The 21542-nt window shown below is 38.5% G+C and overlaps 1 pseudogene; it reads right to left on the minus strand.

Annotated features, from left to right (window-relative positions):
* Positions 1 to 21114: 21114 nt before the first annotated feature.
* Positions 21115 to 21222, minus strand: LOC114238708 (U2 spliceosomal RNA; annotated as a pseudogene).
* Between the last annotated feature and the right edge of the window lie 320 nt (positions 21223 to 21542).

A 21542-nucleotide genomic window follows, 5' to 3' on the forward strand; every position in this document is an offset into this window, starting at 1 on the left:
GTGAGAGAGTCAAGATCAGAGTTACGAAAATCAACAGCTGAAGCCCTTGTTTTTTTGAGTTCCTGGACTGCACTGCAATGTGTGTGGAAGCTTCTCCAAACCAACAAACAATTCTTAGACGTCAGCAGGGTGTCTGAGAACGCAGCTCAGTTCTGACACCACCTACCTGGAGTCACAGCATCAGGTTCCACAGGCAAACACCTGTCTCCCAAGACCGCCCTCCTCTTCAGACACCAAAGGCAAGCCCGGGTTAACAAACAGCTGTGTTTCTGACCAACTGGCTACCAACTGGGGGTTCCCCCCTCCACCTCAGAATGCCAGTCATAGGTCCACCTTGTCACCTGTGCCTCTAACTGACCGGTGATAAGTCAGAGGTTCCCATGACGTCCTCCTTGGATTCTATTAACTTGCTTTAACAGCTTACAGAACTCAGGAAACCTGTTTATGCACTAGATTACCATTTTATTACAAAGGATATTTAAAGATGCAAACAAGAGCCAGATCAAAAGATACACGGGATAAGGTCCCAAACAAAGGCGCCTATGTCCTCCTGGAATTTGGGGCCCAGCACGGCAGCATGTGGATCTGCTTCCCCGACCTGGAAGCGCTCTGAACACCCTCCTTTTGTTAGGGGAACCACTGACCGAAACTGCATGCCCTGGCCAGGCCCGAAGGTAACCACTTGCATGAGTTATCTTACAACAGGAGGTCCTGGTAAGGAACGTGGAACTAACAAGCTACCACCAACCGGAAAAATTCGGGAAAGGTCAAAAGGAGAGAGGAGACACCAGTCCATATGTCCTGCCAACCTCCCAGAGTCCTTCACACTGGAATCCATCTTGGCTGGGTGATGCGCGTGCCACCAGGAAGGACCCTGAGTCAGAGTGATTGGCCAGAGACAACCCCAAAACAAACCTCATTACCATAAAACCCGAGACTGCGAGCCCTGTGGCAGAGCAGTTCTCCTGGGTTCCATTACCCTGCTGCTCTATGCCCTGGCGCCCTTTCTCAATAAAGTCTCCTGCTTTGTCAGCATGCGTGTCTCCTCGGACAATTCATTTCCAAGTGTTAGACAAGAACCCACTCTCAGGCCCTGGAAGGGGTCCCCCTTCCTGCAACACTGTTATTGGTTTTTATGGAGGCTTCATTGCACAGACATGATTGATTAACTCACTGGCCATTGGCCATTGATTCAACCTCTAGACCCTCTCCCCTCCCTGGAAATCGGGGGTGGGTCCAAAAGTTCCAACCCTCTATTCAAGGTTGGTTCCCCTTCTAAAAGTCACCTCATTGACACAAACCCAGTTTTGGTGGAAAGGGGCTTGTTACGAATTACGAGAAACCCACACTTATGGTAATGTCATCTGAAGCTTACACGACTCTTGGATACTGTAACATGGTTTTCATCTTAGTGGGTTCCAGGTTGGCAGATTACTTCCAAGCTCTTCCCCTTTTATAGAGATCATGGAAATCTAGGCAGAAGCAGTAAATCTGGTTATCTACACCAACTGAGAATGAACTGAGACCCCATTTTACACTGCCCCACAGGACACCCAGGCTCCAGTTCTGCACTGTCAAGGAAAAAACCCATTCCCTGAGATTTAGTCCATTCCTTACACAGGTTTTGTAGATCGGTCTCAGCCCTGTCCTTTGGACTAATACTCATGATTCAAAGGCAGTAGCTAGGTCCCTTGTAAGACATCTATTTCCAAAAACCAACATGTATAGTTCATTTTACCATTTGGTGACCCATCATCACGTTGGTGTGTGCAATCTTCAGCTTCTTTACTGTTCCCTATGCATTGATTTTAACATTTAGACCCAATGGCAATTAATACCACCTAAGTTTGGGTGGCATTTAGTTCAAGCAGTTGACTCATGAGTGCAGTTACTTAAAACCTCTGAGGCTTTTGTTTCTTTTTTTTTTAATGCCCTGCCATGAAGCCAGATTTATCATGTCTCTACTCGCCCACCATGAGATGGTGTAATACAGAAACAATCAGAGGCTGGCAGTCAATGTGTCCCCTAAAAACTGTTATTCAAACAAATAGGGATCCAAAGTCACAACTCAAAGGATTTATAATCAAATGGAACAAATTAAAAAAGAAAAGAAACCATTAATCTATACACAGTAGAGAACTGCAACCCCTCAAGAGACAGATTATCCAAGAACCCATCACATCCCTTAGTCTAGTACCCCAAATACATCAATCATCATTAATGCAATTCTAAAACTGAGAAATATTAGAATGTTTTTACATTAGGATAGAATGTAATAGGAATTCTATCTTTTATAATTAAGTTTTGCAATGCATTGAATTTTGGAAATCCATGGAATTATTTAATATCCTTAACTAAATACTGTATAGTATATATGCTGTTTAGGAACTCAGGAAAGAAATTTTAGTAAAAGTTTGTATTACCATGTTTAAACTTAAATAACCACATAAATGTTGCTTATACCACATATGAAAATCTTTTTTTTTTTAATCAGAGAGCATTACCGACTCATGAAATGGGAATGAATATAATTTTTTTCTATATTTCTTTGTCTCTTTATTTTTAAAATTGAGGTATAATTGACATGTAACATTATATTAGTTTGCATATTTCAGTTTAATATTTCAAAAAATAAATCCTCTGTCAAAAACTTTGTATGCAAACCCAGCTCCAAATAATATATTATAAATTACTTACTGCTTGAAAAGCCTTTGGCATAGATAATCCAAAGTTTCAGCACATAAGACTGTGAAGACTAGAAAGATGACCCTAACTGGATAATAAAAGGGAGATACTGTGCTTCCAACTAGCATTACGGAGAACTAGAAGTTTTCTCTTTTTAAAAGTTCAGTTCAAAGAAGAGTCCCAAAGCCCTGCATCTATCAACTTTATAAAATAATTATGATATGTTTGAAAACCAATGATTGTAAACTTTCTCATGTTTCTTCTAGGAAACAAAGTTTTGATTTCATGGTTGAAAAACAATGCATGTTTTATGACAGTTAATTTGAAGAACACAGGACAGAAAAAAGAATAAAGAAAACAAGTCATCCATTATCCCCATCCAGAAATTCTTGTTAGTATTTTGGTCCATTCCGTGTTCCATGAGTACAATATTGCTAGGTTCTGCAATGGCACTTTTGTGTACATGCATGGGAATAATAGAATATTATGCATTATTTCTTATCTCCTGTTGCCTTCTAAATTCTCCTGGTACAAAGGAGAGGGCACTTTGTCTCATGCTCTGGGTGTAGATATGCCAGCAAACTGGAACTGGCATGATGGTAAAGTTCTAGCTGACAAAAAAAGGAAGTAAAATGTTTCCATCCACCAAGAAAAGGGTGATACTTTGGAGAGACAATGAGGGAATGTGCAGATCAAAGGAAGTTTTGAAGCAGTTAGGCTGGCAGTCACTTTTAAAGGAGGATGTAATATCTTATTAGGCAGCATGACCAGAGATCATTCTTAACTTAAAAAAGCATGCTATGGAGTTTGTGAACCTTTGGCTTGTAAACCTTGGATAAACTCTAATGTATTATGTGCTCGAAAGTAATGTGCCTTTTTTTTCATATTAAGGGCAGATATAACTGAAATAAATGTCATTATTTGCAGATGTCAAACCTGTTTATTCAGTATATCATAAGCAATCTACAGATATCTACTAGAACTAACAAGTGAATTTAGTAAGGTTATAAGGTTAATATAAAAATGTGTGTTCTAGAAGCAAACAATTGGAAAATAATGAATAATTCTCTTTAAACTGGAATCAAAAAACATTATGCATTTGGAATAAACTTAACAAATGAAGTGAAAGACCTCTGCATTGACATCAACAGAATGTTTATAAATAGAGACGGTATGCATGGTTGGGAAGCCTCAATATTGGTTAGTTGTCGTTTGCCTACAAATTGATACACGGGTTCAAGGCAATCACAAAAAAAAATTCCAACAGGCTTTTGTGGAAACTGTCAAGCTTATTCTTTCTTGCTTTTATATGAATCCAAATGACTTAGAATAGTCAAAGCAATTTTTAAGAAGAAGAAATTTAGAGTATTTAAATGGCCTCATTTTAAGACTTACGAAGATTCGATAAACCAGAAAGTGGTGAATTGCTTAAGTAGAGACATATAGACTAATCAAGCAGATCACTTAGTGAAGAAAAGTTGATCCACAGAATTAAATAACTGATTTTAGTGAAGGTGTCAAGAAAAGTCATTGAGGAAAGAAAAGTGTTTTCAACAAAATGGTGGGAGAATAAATTCATGCAAAGTGGATCCTAGACTTGAAGATAAAAATCTAAAACTATAAATTTTCTAGAAGAAAATATAAGGGAAAAACTTTGGAACTCTCTTTGGCAAGGATTTTGAAGATGGGTAAAAAAATGCATTAACTATTAAAGAAACACTGATAAATTGAACTATACCAAAATCAAAAATATTTGTTCTATGAAAGCACCATAAAGAAAAAAAAAAGTCAAACCACAGTATGGTATCAATTTTCAAAACATGCATATATGATAAAAGACTTTTATATGCAACAAACCCACAGCAAACATCATTCTCAACGATGAAAAACTGAAAGCATTTCCTCTAAGATCAGGAACGAGACAAGGATGTCCACTCTCGCCACTATTATTCAACATAGTTTTGGAAGTCCTAGCCACGGGAATCAGAGAAGAAAAAGAAATAAAAGGAATACAAATTGGAAAAGAAGAAGTAAAACTGTCACTGTTTGCAGATGACATGATACTATACATAGATAATCCTAAAGATGACACCAGAAAACTACTAGAGCTAATTAATGAATTTGGTAAAGTTGCAGGATACAAAATTAATGCACAGGAATCTCTTACATTCCTATACACTAACAACGAAAGATCAGAAAGAGAAATTAAGGAAACAATCCCATTCACCACTGCAACAAAAAGAATAAAATACCTAGGAATAAACCTACCTAAGGAGGTGAAAGACCTGTACTCAGAAAACTATAAGACACTGATGAAAGAAATCAAAGATGACACAAACAGATAGAGAGATATACCATGTTCTTGGATGGGAAGAATCAATATTGTGAAAATGAGTATACTGCCCAAAGCTATCTACAAATTCAATGCAATCACTATCAAATTACCAACGGCATTTTTTACAGAACTAGAACAAAAAGTCTTAAAATTTGTATGGAAACACAAAAGACACCAAATAGCCAAAGCAATCTTGAGGGAAAAAAACGGAGCTGGAGGAATCAGGCTCCCTGACTTCAGACTATACTACAGAGCTACAGTAATCAGGACAATATGGTGCTGGCACAAAAACAGAAATATAGATAAACTGACCGGATAGAAAGCCCAAAGATAAACCCACACACCTATGGTCAACTAATCTATGACAAAGGAGGCAAGGATATACAATGGAGAAAAGACAGTCTTTTCAATAAGTGGTGCTGGGAAAACTGGACAGCTACATGTAAAAGAATGAAATTAGAACACTCCCTAACACCATACACAAAAGTAAACTCAAAATGGATTAAAGACCTACATGTAAGACTGGACACTATAAAACTCTTAGAGGAAAACATAGGCAGAACACTCTATGACATAAATCACCGCAAGATCTTTTTTGACCCACCTCCTACAGTAATGGAAATAAAAACAAAAATAAACAAATGGGACCTAATGAAACTTAAAAGTTTTTGCACAGCAAAGGAAACTATAAACAAGAAGGAAAAGACAACCCTCAGAATGGGAGAAAGTATTTGCCAATGAATCAATGGACAAAGGCTTAATCTCCAAAATATATAAACAGCTCATGCAGCTCAATATTAAAAAAACAAACAACCCAATCAACAAAAGGGCAGAAGGCCTAAATAGACATTTCTCCAAAGAAGGCATACAGATGGTCAAGAGGCACATGAAAATCTGCTCAACATCACTAATTATTAGAGAAATGCAAATCTAAACTACAATGAGATATCGCCTCATGCTGGTTAGAATGGGTCTCATAAGAAAATCTACAAACAACAAATGCTGGAGAGGGTGTGGAGAAAAGGGAACCCTCTTGCACTTTTGGTGGGAGTGTAAATTTATACAGTCACTATGGAGAACAGCATGGAGGTTCCTTGAAAAACTAAAAATAGAATTACCATATGATCCAGCAATCCCACTACTGGGCATATACCCAGAGAAAACCATAATTCAAAAAGACACATGCACCCCAATGTTCATTGCAGCACTATTACAATAGCCAGGTCATGGAAGCAACCTAAATGCCCATTGACAGACAAATGGATAAAGAGGATGTGGTTCCTATATACAATGGAATATTGCTCAGCCATAAAAAGCAATGGAATTGGGTCATCTGTAGAGACGTGGTTGGATCTAGAGACTGTCATACAGAGTGAAGTAAGTCAGAAAGAGAAAAACAAATATCATATATTAACGCATGTATGTGGAACCTACAAAAATGGTACAGATGAACCGGTTTGCAGGGCAGAAAGAGAGACACAGATGTAGAGAACAAACGTATGGACACCAAGGGGGGAAATCTGTGGGGGGTGGGGGTGGCGGTGTGCTGAATTGGGCGATTGGGATTGACATGCATACACTGATGTGTATAAAATAGATAACTAATAAAAAAAAAACCTTAAAAAAATCTTTTATATGGAACTCTTAGAACTCAGTATTATAAAGAGTGTAAGTTAAAATGTATGGGCAAACATTTGAACAGATGATATTCAAAAGAAGAAACACGAATGGCTAACAAGCATATCAAGCACATTCACTATGTTTGCTATTGGAAAAACACAAATTGAAACCTCAAATTAATGCCACCATACATCCATTGGAATGGATCAAATTAAAAATACCCACAATACCAAGTCCTGCAAGGATGTGGAGCACCTGGAACTCTCATACACACTAATGAGAATTTAAACTACTACAACAACTGTGGAAAATTGTTTGGCGCTTTTTTAAGAAGTTAAATATGCCCTTACTATTTGTCCCAGCAATTCATTTTTACGTATTTACACAAGAGAAATAAAAACATAAACTTACAAAATACTTGTAAACAAATGTTTATGATAGCCTCAAACTGGAAACAAAATGTGTATCAACCAGCGAATGGATATAAAAATGTGGTGTATCCATATAAGAGAACACTACTTGGCAATAAAAAGAATGAACTGCTGATACATATAACCAGTCTGCTTATTAAAAGAAGCCAATTGAAAGAGTGTACACCATATGATTCCACTGATGTAAAATATTAGAAAATGCAAACTAATTGATGGTGACATCAAGCAGATTGCTGGTGACCTGGGGCTAGGTGCAGAGAGGGCTAGACCAGCTAAGGTCTTTTGGGGGTGAGGGATACGCCTTGTCTATGGTAATAATATCCTGAGTGTGTATATATCTCAAAGTCATCAAACTGTACCCTTTATATTGATGCAACTTACTGCACATAAATTATATTTCAATAAAGTTGAATTTTTAAAAAGCAAAGTTAAATGAAAAAAATCAAGATACAAAATTGAATATAACCTAAAATAACAACAATTCAAAAGACAAGTGACCACAGTTAGTAAGTGGGTAAGCAGGGAGTTAAAATGAAGACAGCACTTCTGTAACATTACAAGTGATGCTTTTCCTCTGTGCTCCAGCATTTGAAAATCATTTTATAATTTTAATCACTATTAATAGTAATAAAATTGAAAACACCACGGCAGAACACTAAGTCCTCTATGCTCTGATGAGAACACTCTTTGTTCCTGCATTGAGACAGAGGGGACAATTTGGCTGAATGAAATATTTGGAATGCTTTTTATACTGGTATGAGAAAGTTCTGTCACTATTGCTTTATGGATGAAAGAGCAGATGGGACCTCTGTCTCACATTAATGTATCCCTAAACTGAAGATTTTTCTCTGCTAGTTCTCTCAGGACTCTCAATGCCATGGATGCTATGTTGTACGGTCCTGATGCTCTGTTCCAGACGGAAGCCTTCATCCTCAAATCTGGGGTTAGTGCTGGCTGCTGAAGGCTCACAGTTGAGTCTCACGTGGAATTTATTGAGCATCTCCTTGGAATTGTCTTTAGCCAAAGAGAATTTCTTTGTTCAGGTTATAGTTCTTCCCCAGGAGCAGCCTGCAGACAGTGACTTGCTCCACTCTAGGGTATATGCCTCAGTCAATCCTGGACAAATTTCAAGAGCCATCCTAGCACCAGAGTTCCCATTGGGACTGGCTGATACCACTATTACAAGTGCATCACAATTGACCTTCTAGCTCTAATTCTAACTTCCTTCATACCATCATATGTATCACTCGATCATTCCTCGGTGAATTTCCTGCCTCAAATTCAGTATTCAGGGACTTCCCTGGTGGTCCAGTGGTTAAGACTTCGACTTCCAATGCATGGGGTGTGGGTTTGATTCCTGGTCGGGAAGCTGAGATCCCACATGCCTCGTGGCCAAAAAACCAAAACATAAAACGGAAGCAATCTTGTAACAAATTCAGTAAAGACTTTTAAAAAATTCAGTATTCAGGGGTTTAAGTATCCCTATCTCAAAGACTGAGTCTCAGTGACTTTGACCTTAGACAGTGGGTACTAGAAGTAGTCTGATAACAAAGACTTCATAATGAGATCTTAAAATTGTATCACATCTGCTATGGTCTGAATGTCTCCCCTCTCCAAATTCATATTTTGAAATCCTAACCCCCAATGTGATGGTATTGGGAGGTGGGGCCTTTAGAAGGGGCTTAAGTCATGAGGGCAGGACCCTCACGGATGGGATTAGTGCCCTTATAAGAGAGACCCCACAGAGCTCCCTTTCTCCTTCTATGTGTGAAGACCCAGCGAGAAGACACTGCTATGAACCAGGAAGAGGGCCCTCAACCCACCACGCTGGCACCCTGATCTCAGACGTCCAGCATCTAGAATTGTACGAAATAGGTTTGTGCTGTTGATAAGGCACCGAGACTATGGTATTTTGTTGGATTAGCCAGAACAGACAAAGACAACGTCTCTTGCCAATTGTTTGGCCATCACTGGTCCTAACTGGATTTTGGGTAGCCCCCAGTATGCTGTAGCCATGAAATTGCTAAAATGTCACTGGTGGTGAACAGGGATGGGCTAACAGTGGAGGACAATGCGCTGGCCTGGGCCAAATCTCCAGCACCTGAGAGGTAAGTGGGCGTCACAATAAAAAGAATAATGGCAGTAGATGACCCTTGCTAAGTGCCACAGCTGTACTGGAGAAAGAAAAAGCGTTACTGATGACCGATTTAAGGAAAGTCTGACAGTCCTTTGGACATCTCCGGTAGCACAGAAATAGAAACGCTGTCTCCTGAAGCCAGAAAGATCCGGTCCAGGACTTAATTACAAGGGTAGCGAAGCTCTGGAGAAAGCTGATTTCTATCCGGCAGTGCTGTTACCCCAGAGTCAGGGCCCTGGACGGAAAAGGCGCGGGGATGGGACCCTGAGACCTGGGATGGAGACTTCAGGGCCGATGCTCTACCGAACCGTGAAACCCCACGTCCCCCTTCACCTCCTGAGCCTGCAGAGTTGCCCCCGCCTTTACCTATTCCAGCCCAGTGGTCTCCCCCTTTCACATCTGAAAGGTAACGCAGAGGCCTCTGCTTTACAAGGCAACATGCTTTCCTTCAGAATCTACCTCACCTCGCTCAGCTCCACCAGAGAATACAAGGGGCACAACATCACTTAACCTGATAAGGAAAGAGCTGGGTCCCTAGAGACAGTAAGAGGCTACACCGGGGTCCACACTGGAGAACCAAACAAATAAACAAAAACCACCGTTGATTGGATGAGTTGCCAGAAACAGAAGGTTTGTAATACTGCCCCCTCACCCCCGGAGGCCGCCTTAAAGATCAAAGTGGGCCCTGGGGAAAAACAAACAGCAACGGAAGACCCAAGATTGCTGATGACAATAAAATGCAACAGGTAGTGAAGCAGTTACAGGCGACGAACCCGCCTCAAGAGCTCTGTAAAACGCAGAGGCTCAAGGTGTTTGAGGGCTGGCGGTGCTGTTTACAGGCGGGAAAACATCGTGCGCTCCTTTAGTGACAGGAAAATAAGAGCAAGATGAATGATGCATTTCAGCGTCAGAGTAAAGGGGCTGGACGGCTGCATTAGAAGTGTGACGGCACAGAAAAAATAGTTTAAATAATTAAATTAAAAATGTTTTCATGGGGCTTCCCTGGTGGCGCAGTGGTTGAGAATCTGCCTGCCAATGCAGGGGACACGGGTTCAAGCCCTGGTCTGGGAAGATCCCACATGCCGCGGAGCAACTAGGCCCGTGAGCCACAACTACTGAGCCTGTGCGTCTGGAGCCTGTGCTCCGCAACAAGAGAGGCCATGATAGTGAGAGGCCCGCGCACCGTGATGAAGAGTGGCCCCCACTTGCCACAACTAGAGAAAGCCCTCGCACAGAAACGAAGACCCAGCACAGCCATAAATAAATAAATTAAATAAAATTAAAAAAAAATGTTTTCATGATATGCCTGGGAATATTACAGGAAACTCGGTGTTGGTGGGTTTCATGGACACTGGTTAAGGTGGAAGAAGAAAGAGAGTGCGCAACTGCTGTCCTTGCCTTAGGTCGGCGCAGGCAGCGGATGAGTGTGAAGTCTGGTCCTCATCAGAATGCACACGTGTATGTAATTCACTAATATTTACGACAGTTTTGTTCACCGGTGGTGATAAGAGTATTGCTCAGTAAGCCACTGAGGAAGGGTATTTTCTGTTTTAAAAATTCACAACTTCAGGAAAGCACAAGGAAAAATTTACGATCACCTTTCTCCTTTTAAGAGACAACTTGCAGAAATTAACTCAACTGAAATGATTCTCTTTAGCAATCTGAAAAGTTTAACAGGTTCTGTCAGCAAGTTTACAAACCAGGCAGATACAGCAGACTCATTTGTCAGTTTTTGGGTAAAGCAGAACATAATTTCAACATTGGCTTTGCCAATTACTAGCTCTGATACTTGGGGTACCTTTTTTAATGGCTCCGAGCCGCAGCTTTCTCCTTGTGAATACGTGGGCATTGCCTACTGTCATTTTAATAATTTAATGAGTAAATTGGGATAAACCACCTGACGGAATGTGGCTTATTGAATAGCAGTTGTTTTTATTAACCAAGTGAACTGAATCAACATGATTTCCAACCTTTTCATATTGTATAAAAAAATCTATATTAGCTTAAATCTGATCTAATAGGTGTCCGTTGAAGTTTGTATGTATGTCTTTTTTAAAAAACTGTGATTTTTAAATATGTGAATGAGAAAGTCCTAAATCTTCTGTAGAGTAAGTAGGGTAAAACACGTAGATTGAGAGCCTCCAATGTTTAGAAGACCGTGCTTTTCACCCACTCCTACCGGACCGTATACATAACAGGAGAACTCAGAAGTTCATAATAAAGAAATACAAGAAATATTATACATGTTTGCTACTAGTTACTATCCGGAATCAGACGGGACTATCCAGAAGCACATTAACTTACGTGCTTCCTGACTATATTTCTAAGTAGTTTTCATAGGAGTGAATATATAAACAACTAGTCAATGAGATGTAAGTTAAATAAGGGAGCAAATATTTGCTCACAGAAATGCTCATCAAAGATTCTTTTTTCTGATTTTATACAGAAATGAAAATTATAAACAATGTTGAATATATTGTAGTAAATTCACTTAATATACTATATGAAATCTATTAAAGCTACTGTAGAAGGAATGGACATTTCTGCAAAATCATTTATACAATATAATACCACCAAAATAAACATGTAACTCCATGTTTGACATTTTTGGAATTTTATGTCAGAATGTTATGAGTGTTTATCTTTAGGCCATGTAGTTACGTCTTTCTTCATATCTAGGTTTTCACATCAATAGATATTTTTTCTTTAATTAAGAATATATGTTATGATTAATAAGAATAAAAGAAAATATACATTCATCTGTTGTGCATATGAAGCTTCTCCCCTTTTCAACACACGGAGAGTGAAAAGTTGCTCTCTTAGGAGATTTTTTTTCCCCTGTAAAATATTTATAAGGTTTCTCCTCTTTGCACAGTCTCCAATGAGTCTATATAAATTTGTTCATAAAGATGTAAACACTAAAGTAGTCCTTTAAATGATCATCACCAATCACGGAATTTCTCTCTGCTGTGAGTTCTTTGACCTTGAGGGTATGATCGCAAACAAAACCTTCTTTTTAAAATTTATTTTATTGAAGTATAGTTGATTTACAATGTTGTGTTAGCTTCTGCTGTACAGCAAAGTGATTCAGTTATATATTATATATGTTCTTTTTCATAGTCTTTTCCATTACGGGTTTATCACAGGATATTGAATATAGTTCCCCGTGCTATACAGTAGAACCTTGTTTTTTATCAATTCTAGATATACTAGTTTGCATCTGCTAATCCCAAACTCCCAATCCATCCCTTCCCCACCCTCCTCTCTCTTCTCAACCGCAAGTCTGTTCTCTTTGTGAGTCTGTTTCTGTTTCATAAATAAATTTATTTGTGTCATATTTTAGAGTCCACATATAAGTGATATCATATGGTATTTATCTTTCTCTGTCTGACTTACTTCACTTAGTATGATAATCTCTAGGTCCATCCATGTTGCTGCAAATGGCATTATTTCCTTCTTTTTTATGGCAGAGTAATATTCTATTGTGTATATACACTACATCCTCTTTATCCATTCATCTGTTGATGGACACTTAGGTTGCTCCCATGTCTTGGCTATTGTCAATAGTGCTGCTGTGAACACAGGGGTGCATTTATCTTTTTGAAACATAGTTTTGTCGCAAATAGAACCTTTTATCCCACTTATCACATTTATAAGTTTGTTCTCTCCATAGGATCTTGGATCATTATCAAATCCTGATCTTTATATATGTTTTTCTCTTTATGAAGCATTTACAGAACGTATTTCTCAAGGTTCCTTTCATGCTTTCATGGGTCCCATGCTCCCATCTTTAATGTGAAATGTATTATAGCTGCTGGACCCACGGAGCTGCTGTTCTGCTGTGAATCTCGGCTGCCCGTTATGAGGAATGCGCTAGCCAAGATGTCACGGGGAGGCTTAGGTGATGAGAAAAGGCTGATGTGACACTGTTTCTGTGCACCTCTTCTTTCAAACATGTTCTAATTAACAAAATGGCAACGGGTTATTAAATGCCCCATGAGAAGTCATCATTCCCAGGGACTTATGAAGCATAAATACTTGAGCTTTTCAATTCTGTCGACTCCTTCTGTGAAGACACATTCCCTTCTTCTAATTTCTGGAAATGTGAGGAGATAACAGTCTCCACCGGGGGAGCCAGGAAAGTCTTGCTGCTATTGCCTCTTGGAGGGTTCTCGTGGGAGTGTCAAAACGTGGTTCTTGGCTCTCCCATATCGTTGGCTTTAAGATACCTAAGTGGTCATTTTTAGGCAGTCCTGATCATCACACAGATCAACACGTTCCAAAAAGCTAAATCTAGGTCCCAGGGGATTTGATTTCCAGAGTAGTTTTCACTCAAATTTTATAAAGATCAATCATCACCTCTGTCCTGCTTTGTGACAAAGTGACCTGTTCTCCCCTGCTTTCTGAGAACTCTAAATCTTTCCATTCCTCACCAGTAAGAGGCTGGTTGGATCTGTAATTTCACTAACACGTGAGTGAAAGCCACAGTCCACAAGAGTGTAAACTCTTGTGGGGAAAAGAGACAAAAAAAAAAAAAAATTCCAATAAGCATTCTTTTTAAGAAAGCACTCTGACAGCAGTCCCCAGAAATTGAAAATATTCAGAAGCCAAGGCAAAACAAAACAAACAACTGTGTCCCTACCCTGATTTAGTCTCAGGTGTATTTACTGTGTACTATTAAACATCTTTTTAATTAGACTCCACAATGATAATTTAAGGTACGCTAAGTTATCTGTTGGTACTTTTAGGACATGTTTTATAGTACAATAAATAGAGATAAAAATGTGGCTTATAAGTTCCACATAGCTTGTACCTACTCATAATGAAGTGTACTATACACACTCCAAAACGTTTTCTAAAGATATTTAATTCTTCATCCATGTTAGACTGTGTCACTTACAAGGAAATTCTAATAAAATTTCAAAATGCATAAATATGTCTTCTTTCATAAATGTACTGAAAATTTGCCTAAATAGAGAGGAGAGATGAGAATAAACTTACAGTGTACACTGTGAATAAATCTTGTACAACATTCTGCTATTTTCCAAATTTATGTTGTCATAAGCTGTTAGTCCTTACCCAATTAAGCAACATACATAGGATTGGTAAAGTTTTCAAAGAGGCAATATATATATATATCATCAACAGGAATTTTATGTGGTAAAAATGTATTATTGAGTGTTTCACATTAAAACGAAACCAATAGCTGTGTTTTTACAGCTGGAAGGTCCATTTTGACGTAACACTCCAGGTATCTACTAGGAATCTGTCTCCCTCGGGATATGAGAACTGGTCAAAGAACGAATTAAATAGATTAAAATGAATTAAAAGTCGGGATCTCACATTCCAGTCCTTTCTCAGTGATTAACTGGCTGTGAGACATTTGAATATTCCCTGTCTTATAAGGTCTAGGTTTCTTCTCTGTAGAATGAGTAGTTCTGACTATTTTAGTTCTAAAGTCTTTCAGCATTTTGTCTATTTGAATCACATTTGTATCTCCAGTGTGTAGAACAAGGTCTAATTGAATTGAAGTAATTCAATAGACTAATTCTGTACTAGATTCAATAAATCTAGTACAGAATGCACAGAAAAGCACCAGGTGCTGAAAATAAAACTTAACAAAAGCACACATTGTACAGGATCTTGCATTATTTACCAAATAGTGTTGGTCAAAGATTCCAGCCTAAAAATTCTATGAGTCCAAATAGTCAGAATTGGAATCAATCTAAGCGTTTGCCTTGGGAAACTTTAATGATTTCAGATCACGATTTTTCCTGTTTAAAATTTCACTTGCATATTCTTGGGTAATTATACATTTTCTTTAGTGAAACAGTTTATAGCTCTTTCAATTCCCTGAACTGCCTCAAATATCTTAATTATTATTATAGCCTTAGTATATCTTTTTTCATAGGTATACTAAAAGGTAAATTTCATCTTTATTTTAAAAAGGTCAGGGGACTTCCTTGGTGGTCCAGTGGTAAAGAATCCACTCTGCAATGCAGGGGATGCAGGTTCGATCCCTGGTCAAGGAACTAAGATCCCACATGCCACGGGGCAACTAAGCCTGCGTGCTACAACTACTGAGCCCACACGCCCAGGCTTGCGCGCCACAACTAGAAAGGAGAAAACCCGCACGCCACAACTAGAGAGAAGCCCATGCTCCGCAACGAAGAGCCCACATGCCGCAAACTAAGACCCAATGCAGCCAAAACTAAATAAAATAAAATAAATAATAAATAACTCTTTAAAAAACTAAAAAGGTCAGTCCAATTCCTCTACCAATTACCTTAAATATAAAGTTGGCTAGCATTTCTTTCCTAAGAGTTGGTTCTGTGTTCAAGATGATATAAAGTGTTCTGTTTTTATTACGGATTAAGTATAATCATGAGGCTAGTGTTTAGGCTTGACTTTAGAAGTTTCTAAAATTTGGTCCTGATTTACCTAGGATCACCTACTAGGCACCTATCTTGTTCAGACTTGCATGAAACTCTCTGAGAGGGAAAGAAAATGAACTAATATTTACTGTGTCCGTAGTATAAGATAATATATCCTGGAGTCTAAACACCAGAAGCTTCCAAATAGGCCTTGCTAACGAGGATTTACCTTCTCATGCTCACTCGTTTTTAGTCCCTCTTTACATAAAGAATGATTTGCTACAGTATTAGCAAGTGATACCAGTTCACATTGCGATTTCTATCCTACTGTGTGATGGTCTCTTCCCAGAATTCCAAGCAGAAAGTGGAGAACAAGATTCCCTTGACTTTGAACCCCTAAAATGTACCTGGGGTTCCTAATCCTCCTGAAACCCACTGGGGCCTTTCAAGCAGGAGTGACTGCGGGAGCCCAGGTCTCACACCACCCTCCACACCCCCAAGCTTTCTTCTCTCAGACCTTTTCAGACCTCCTCACACCAGCCCGAAATCAAGGAGGGATTTACACGAACCTCCTGAGAAGTGAGAGAAAACTGGCCTTTTTCATGTTTTCCATCTTACTAGTGTTCTGGATTGTAGTAAAACCTTCTACAATCAGTTCACCAAATTTCTCTCTTGGTATTTAGATACCAGACTTGAGAGTTCACTTCTCTGACATTTTATATGTTGGTGGTCTGTCTTATGAGCTTTTAAAAGTCCATTTAAAAAGTTAAAGCTGAAAAGTGACTTCTCTGCCCTTGGCAAAGGGTTCTGTCTTTCCCACAAACCAATGAAGAATGGTAATACTTTGTGAATTTTACCCATGTATCTTACATTTTCCAGAAAGTCCTTGTTTCACAAACTCTGATATGCTTCTCTCAGTAACAATATTTATTCATTAATCAGCCAATAATTACTGAGTAACGATTAGGTGTTAGGCATTTCTAAATCCTGGGCTATGATAGAGAAAAAAATATATGCAATATAAAACATTAAAAAATTAACCAAGCAATAAAAATCTACACAAACCCAAAAAGTCCTAAAGATTTTAAGCATGTAAGAGTCCACATATTAAGACAAATAGTTGCCTTGTGGTGACCAATAATTAAAACCCTAGACTATAAAATTCCATGATTTCAGTGTCACACTGACATAATCAAGAAGAGATTTCACATTTACATATTAGGCTAATCATTGCCAAAATTACTGTGCCCTCCCCAGCCATCCGCATTCCCCATGCTCTTACGGGAGGTTTGTGTATAACCCCTGTTAACCAACACTGGCCTCATTTCCACTACTTAAATATGTACTGGTAGGATTTCCCTCTATATGTGTGGTATTTCCTTGTCACACTGAATCCTGTATAAAAGTTTCATGGGAGGACCAAAGAGGATCATTCTCTTCATGTATTCTGTGTATATTGCTAATACAGATCTATTTAGGACATTCATTTTTTGTGTACTCTCTTTACCAGCTGTGAAAAAGAACAATTACTCATTCATGAAGAATAGCCATATTTGATCATTAAGTCCTTCCCCAAATCTACTATCGTGAATTATTTCTTAACTTATAATAGGACTCCCATATTTTAAAGTTAACAGCATACTCATAAAATATGGAAAAGAACAATATAAAACAAAAGTAAATGCAGTTTCAGAAAGACCTGTGAGTGTTACTCTTTTTTCTAGCATTTCTGGATGCCTCTTGCTTCATACAAGTGATGGGAGGTTTGGTAAAATTTAGTTTCCTTTCAAAAATAGAATTTACTTTTTTCTATCACAAGGCTTTTAAGAAAGAGAAGACAAGAGCTAAAATGACCTTTTCATTTCCCTTTCATGGGCATTCTTAGTTACATATCTAAATAATATTTCCCACTCTCCAGGGAGTATATAGGACCGTGACTCCCAAGACAGATGGAGTGTTCCCCCTACGAGTTCCAAAGATTTTTATTTAAAGTATACAGTTCATAGCCAAGCAACTCCCTCTTAAAATCCAGAGTCTGTCTGAACTGTCCATTTAGTAGCAAGTATAGCTTGCATGGTATTATCCTGACAAGCATTCTATGTATTTTATTAACCATTAATCATGGAAGGTGGAAAATAGAGGATACAAAAAAGGGGTGAAAGTGGGAAGAGCTAAGAACAGAAAAAGAAAACTGAAGCAGTTATTCTCAGGTTTTCCTTATAGAAATTCTGTATTATGTCTGCCTTATTTAAATATGTGCAGGTCAATGACAAAATGTGTCATGAAGCCTAATAATCTTAGTAGAGAACAATAAACAACAGCCTCTCGATAGCTGCTTAACCTGTCACTTCTAAGCGCAGATTCTCTGGAAACTACTGTTGAAAGTGGCAGAGGGAATCTGAGCTACATTAAAACAAAAGCGATGCCAAGGGGGAGGGGGAAAGAGAGGGAAGGAGTTTGGGAGTAGCAGAGGCAAACTACTATATATAGAATGGATAAACAACAAGGTCCTACTGTATAGCACAGGGAACTATATTCAATTTCCTACGACAAACCATAACAGAAAAGAATATAAAAAAGAATGTGTGTGTGTGTGTGTGTGTATACACACACATACACGCATAACTGAGTCACTTTGCTGTACAGCAGAAATTAACACAACATTGTAAATCAGTAAATCTGAAGAAAAAAAAAAAAAAAAGAAGGGAATTCCCTGGCTGTCCAGTGGTTAGGACTTGGTGCTTTCACTGCCGAGGGCGCAGGTTCAATCCTTGGTCGGGGAACTAAGATCCCACAAGCCACGCAGTGGAGCCAAAGAAAAAAAAAGAAAAAAAGAAAAGAAGAGAAAGGGAATCATTACTTGGAAGTAAAATCACTAGGCACAACCAGCTGGAACATCCCAAAATGCCAGTTATGCTTCTCATTGGATGATTAAGTTTTATGAGTCAAGACATCACTGTTTCTTAGGAAACCTTTTCTTAACGTTGTCTCTAGAAAAGTTGCCCATTTGCACTAATGTTCGGAAAGGCATCTATTAAAACAGTCCCTAAAGACAGTTTGCTGTCCCAGAGATATAAAACGTGGAAAAGCTGTTGTTTTTCCTCTATAATCACGTGATTTGACAACCTTAATTCTTCAGATACGAAGGGATTTCTTATTCTTAAAATAAGGGTATACTTGTTTTCGAGTCGCATGTATAAAATTGGTGTCACAGATGACTGTGAATGTTCATGCTGAACGTGTATTTCTGAGTCATGCTATCCCAGTCTTTTCCTGAAATTGCAATTGGAAACAGTCCTTTTATGGCTCATTTTTATGGCTAAAACTGAATGAAATTCAGTTATCACAAAAATAGTCAGTGAGTTTCAATTTTGTGTGTCCTGTCACTTTTTGAATTTGGAGCACCTCCCATCCACTCTCAAGCTATTGTGTTGCCTACATCGATCGTATTGGTGTGCTCGCACAGTTGTGAAACGTCTCCATGAATTCGTAACTAGCCAAGAGTCCCAGCTGAGCACTGACAAGCAGGGGGACAAAATTAAAGATGGGTTATTGCTCATCTCGCCAAACTCTTTCCCTTCCATTGTTTGGTTTCTGTTGAGAGTCTGTGATGGACAGAAGACACATCACCTGTTGCCAGAAAGAACAGACCCATCAACCCTCCCTTTACTCACATGACCTTTAAACAAACTGTGAAGAGAAAAATCGATGAGTAGATTTAATAAGAACTTGGAGAGATAGTTCTCTGTTAAACTCACAGACGTTATTTTTAACCAGTAATTTACAGGGGCATTTTGTTTGAATAATTGATTATGATTTGGCTTTTACATTCATAGATTGGCTAATGGCTGGTTGTTTACGGCTTATTCACAAACTGTGCAGTTGATTCCAGTCTACAAAGGAAAAAGTCTATGGTATGTGTACTCAAATCATGCTATTTTCACTTATGAATTTAGGTTTGATGTTTGTATAATTAGCTTTGCTAACTCCTTAGCAACTAAAAATGTTTTCCTGAATACATTCTATTCATCTCAGAGATGGGTACAAGGGCTGCAGAGAACCCAAGAGACTGGAAATCACAGACTTTGCCAAATGATCGTCACATGTGATTTTCATTTTCAACATCCTTCTGGGATAGTATGTCTCTATTATATGGTTATTGGTAGAAATCATTGTTATGGTGTTGAAGAAAGATGAACCAATTCAAACTTTATACATATTCTGAACCACAACTTCCTTGGGGAAATAAACTACTCTTGCTACAAAGACATTTTGGGCATTGATGTAATAAATGAAGCAGTGCTAACGGCATGTTGGCACTGACCGCCATGGATACTCTCCTCAACCAAACTAGCCCTGGACTCCTCTGAGCCCTTTTAGATGAGCTGCCGTCCTCAGGCACATTCTCAAGAGACCAAGTTCAGCAAGATTCTTGCTAAGTCAGTTTATGCAGAATCCACCCTATCCCCAATATTTCCTTTCAGTAATTTTCTAGCCACTGACTCCACACTGCTTTTTAGCTATAAATCCCCACTTTTCCTTGTTGTATTTGGAGTTGAACCTAATCTCCCTTCCCTACTACAAAACCCCATTGCACTGGTCCCTACACCTGTGACGACAGTCTATCTACTGTTTTAACAAGTATTGCAAATTTTTTTTTTTAATTTGACAATGCCTCTTTGTAATTTACTTTTGCATGTTGCATGTGGGTACAAAACCCTGACATTTAAAAAATTGATGGAAATAAACTCAAAGTTACTTTAACTTCTATGGTATAACATTTCTCTGTGAATTATTTTCTGGAACATTTACAAAGGATACCAAACATCTTTTTAAGAATGTGAAGTTTCTTCCAAGTGATCAGGTAGAGGACAAAATCATCTGTTTCTTCAACAAGTATTTATCATTTACTTATGCTACGGGCTATGGGTGCAAAAATAAAAATAACATATGGTCCTTGCCTGCAGAGGGCCTCAAACTTTGTGATGGACAAAACAGATGATGATAAAATATGCTAAGAGTATTGTTAGAGAGATGCTCAGGGTTTAAGGGGAGTAGAGAAAAGGAGAGAAGCCAATTCAGACTGAGGAATGGAGAAAAAAGAGAAATTTTCTAGAAATGATCCAGGGCTAAATCCTTAAAAAGAGAATACATAGGTGATGCGTAGACCAAAAACAGGTGGGTTAGCATTCCAGTAAGAGTGGACCCTGTTGTAGGGTCCTTCTCAATCTTGGGAGAAAACTACAAATCACCGGTTAATGGAGAAGGGAAGAGATGCCAGGTCACCCAGCTCCTGCTACGTCATGCTAAGGAACATGGCTTTTAGATACTTTTTTTAAAAAATCATTTTGTTTTATCTTTATTTAATTTTGACCATGAGATAGTTGCATACTTAAGGTAGATTTTCTAATGGTTATACAGGGCACAAGCCTGGAGGCACGGAGTCTGACCATTTCCATCAGTATATTCCAGTAGAACAAAACAACAAGGATGAGAAGCTGACCATGGGCACTAAAAGTAGAGATAAAGAACAAAGGATGGAGTTGAGATATATTTAGAATGTGATACCACAGAATCCTGTAATTAAACTGATAAGAACAGATACTACACTTAAGCTTAGCCAAAAGGCCAAGAAGTTTCTGTCTTCTACCTCAGCCGAAGACCAGAAAATTATTTTCTGGAAAAGGCAGATCTTAGGATCCCTGGACTTTAATACTTCAGGCCTAACTGAGGGTAGTACATTCATTTTGAAAGTAGCAAAATTAAGTAAATGTTTATACATGGAATCTTGAGACTCCCAACTTCTTCCTCTAATTGAATTCTAGAATGTAAGCCTCATATTTTCAAATTGTTAGTTTAAGATTAGGGGTGCCTTTTATTTACATTGAAGTGATGGCAAATTGTGAAGGGGCAGAAAGCAAAGTGGAAGTCTGGACGTTTATATTCTTTAATTCAAGGTG

Source organism: Balaenoptera acutorostrata, chromosome 21 (genome assembly GCF_949987535.1).
Source record: "Balaenoptera acutorostrata chromosome 21, mBalAcu1.1, whole genome shotgun sequence".
NCBI lineage: Eukaryota > Metazoa > Chordata > Mammalia > Artiodactyla > Balaenopteridae > Balaenoptera > Balaenoptera acutorostrata.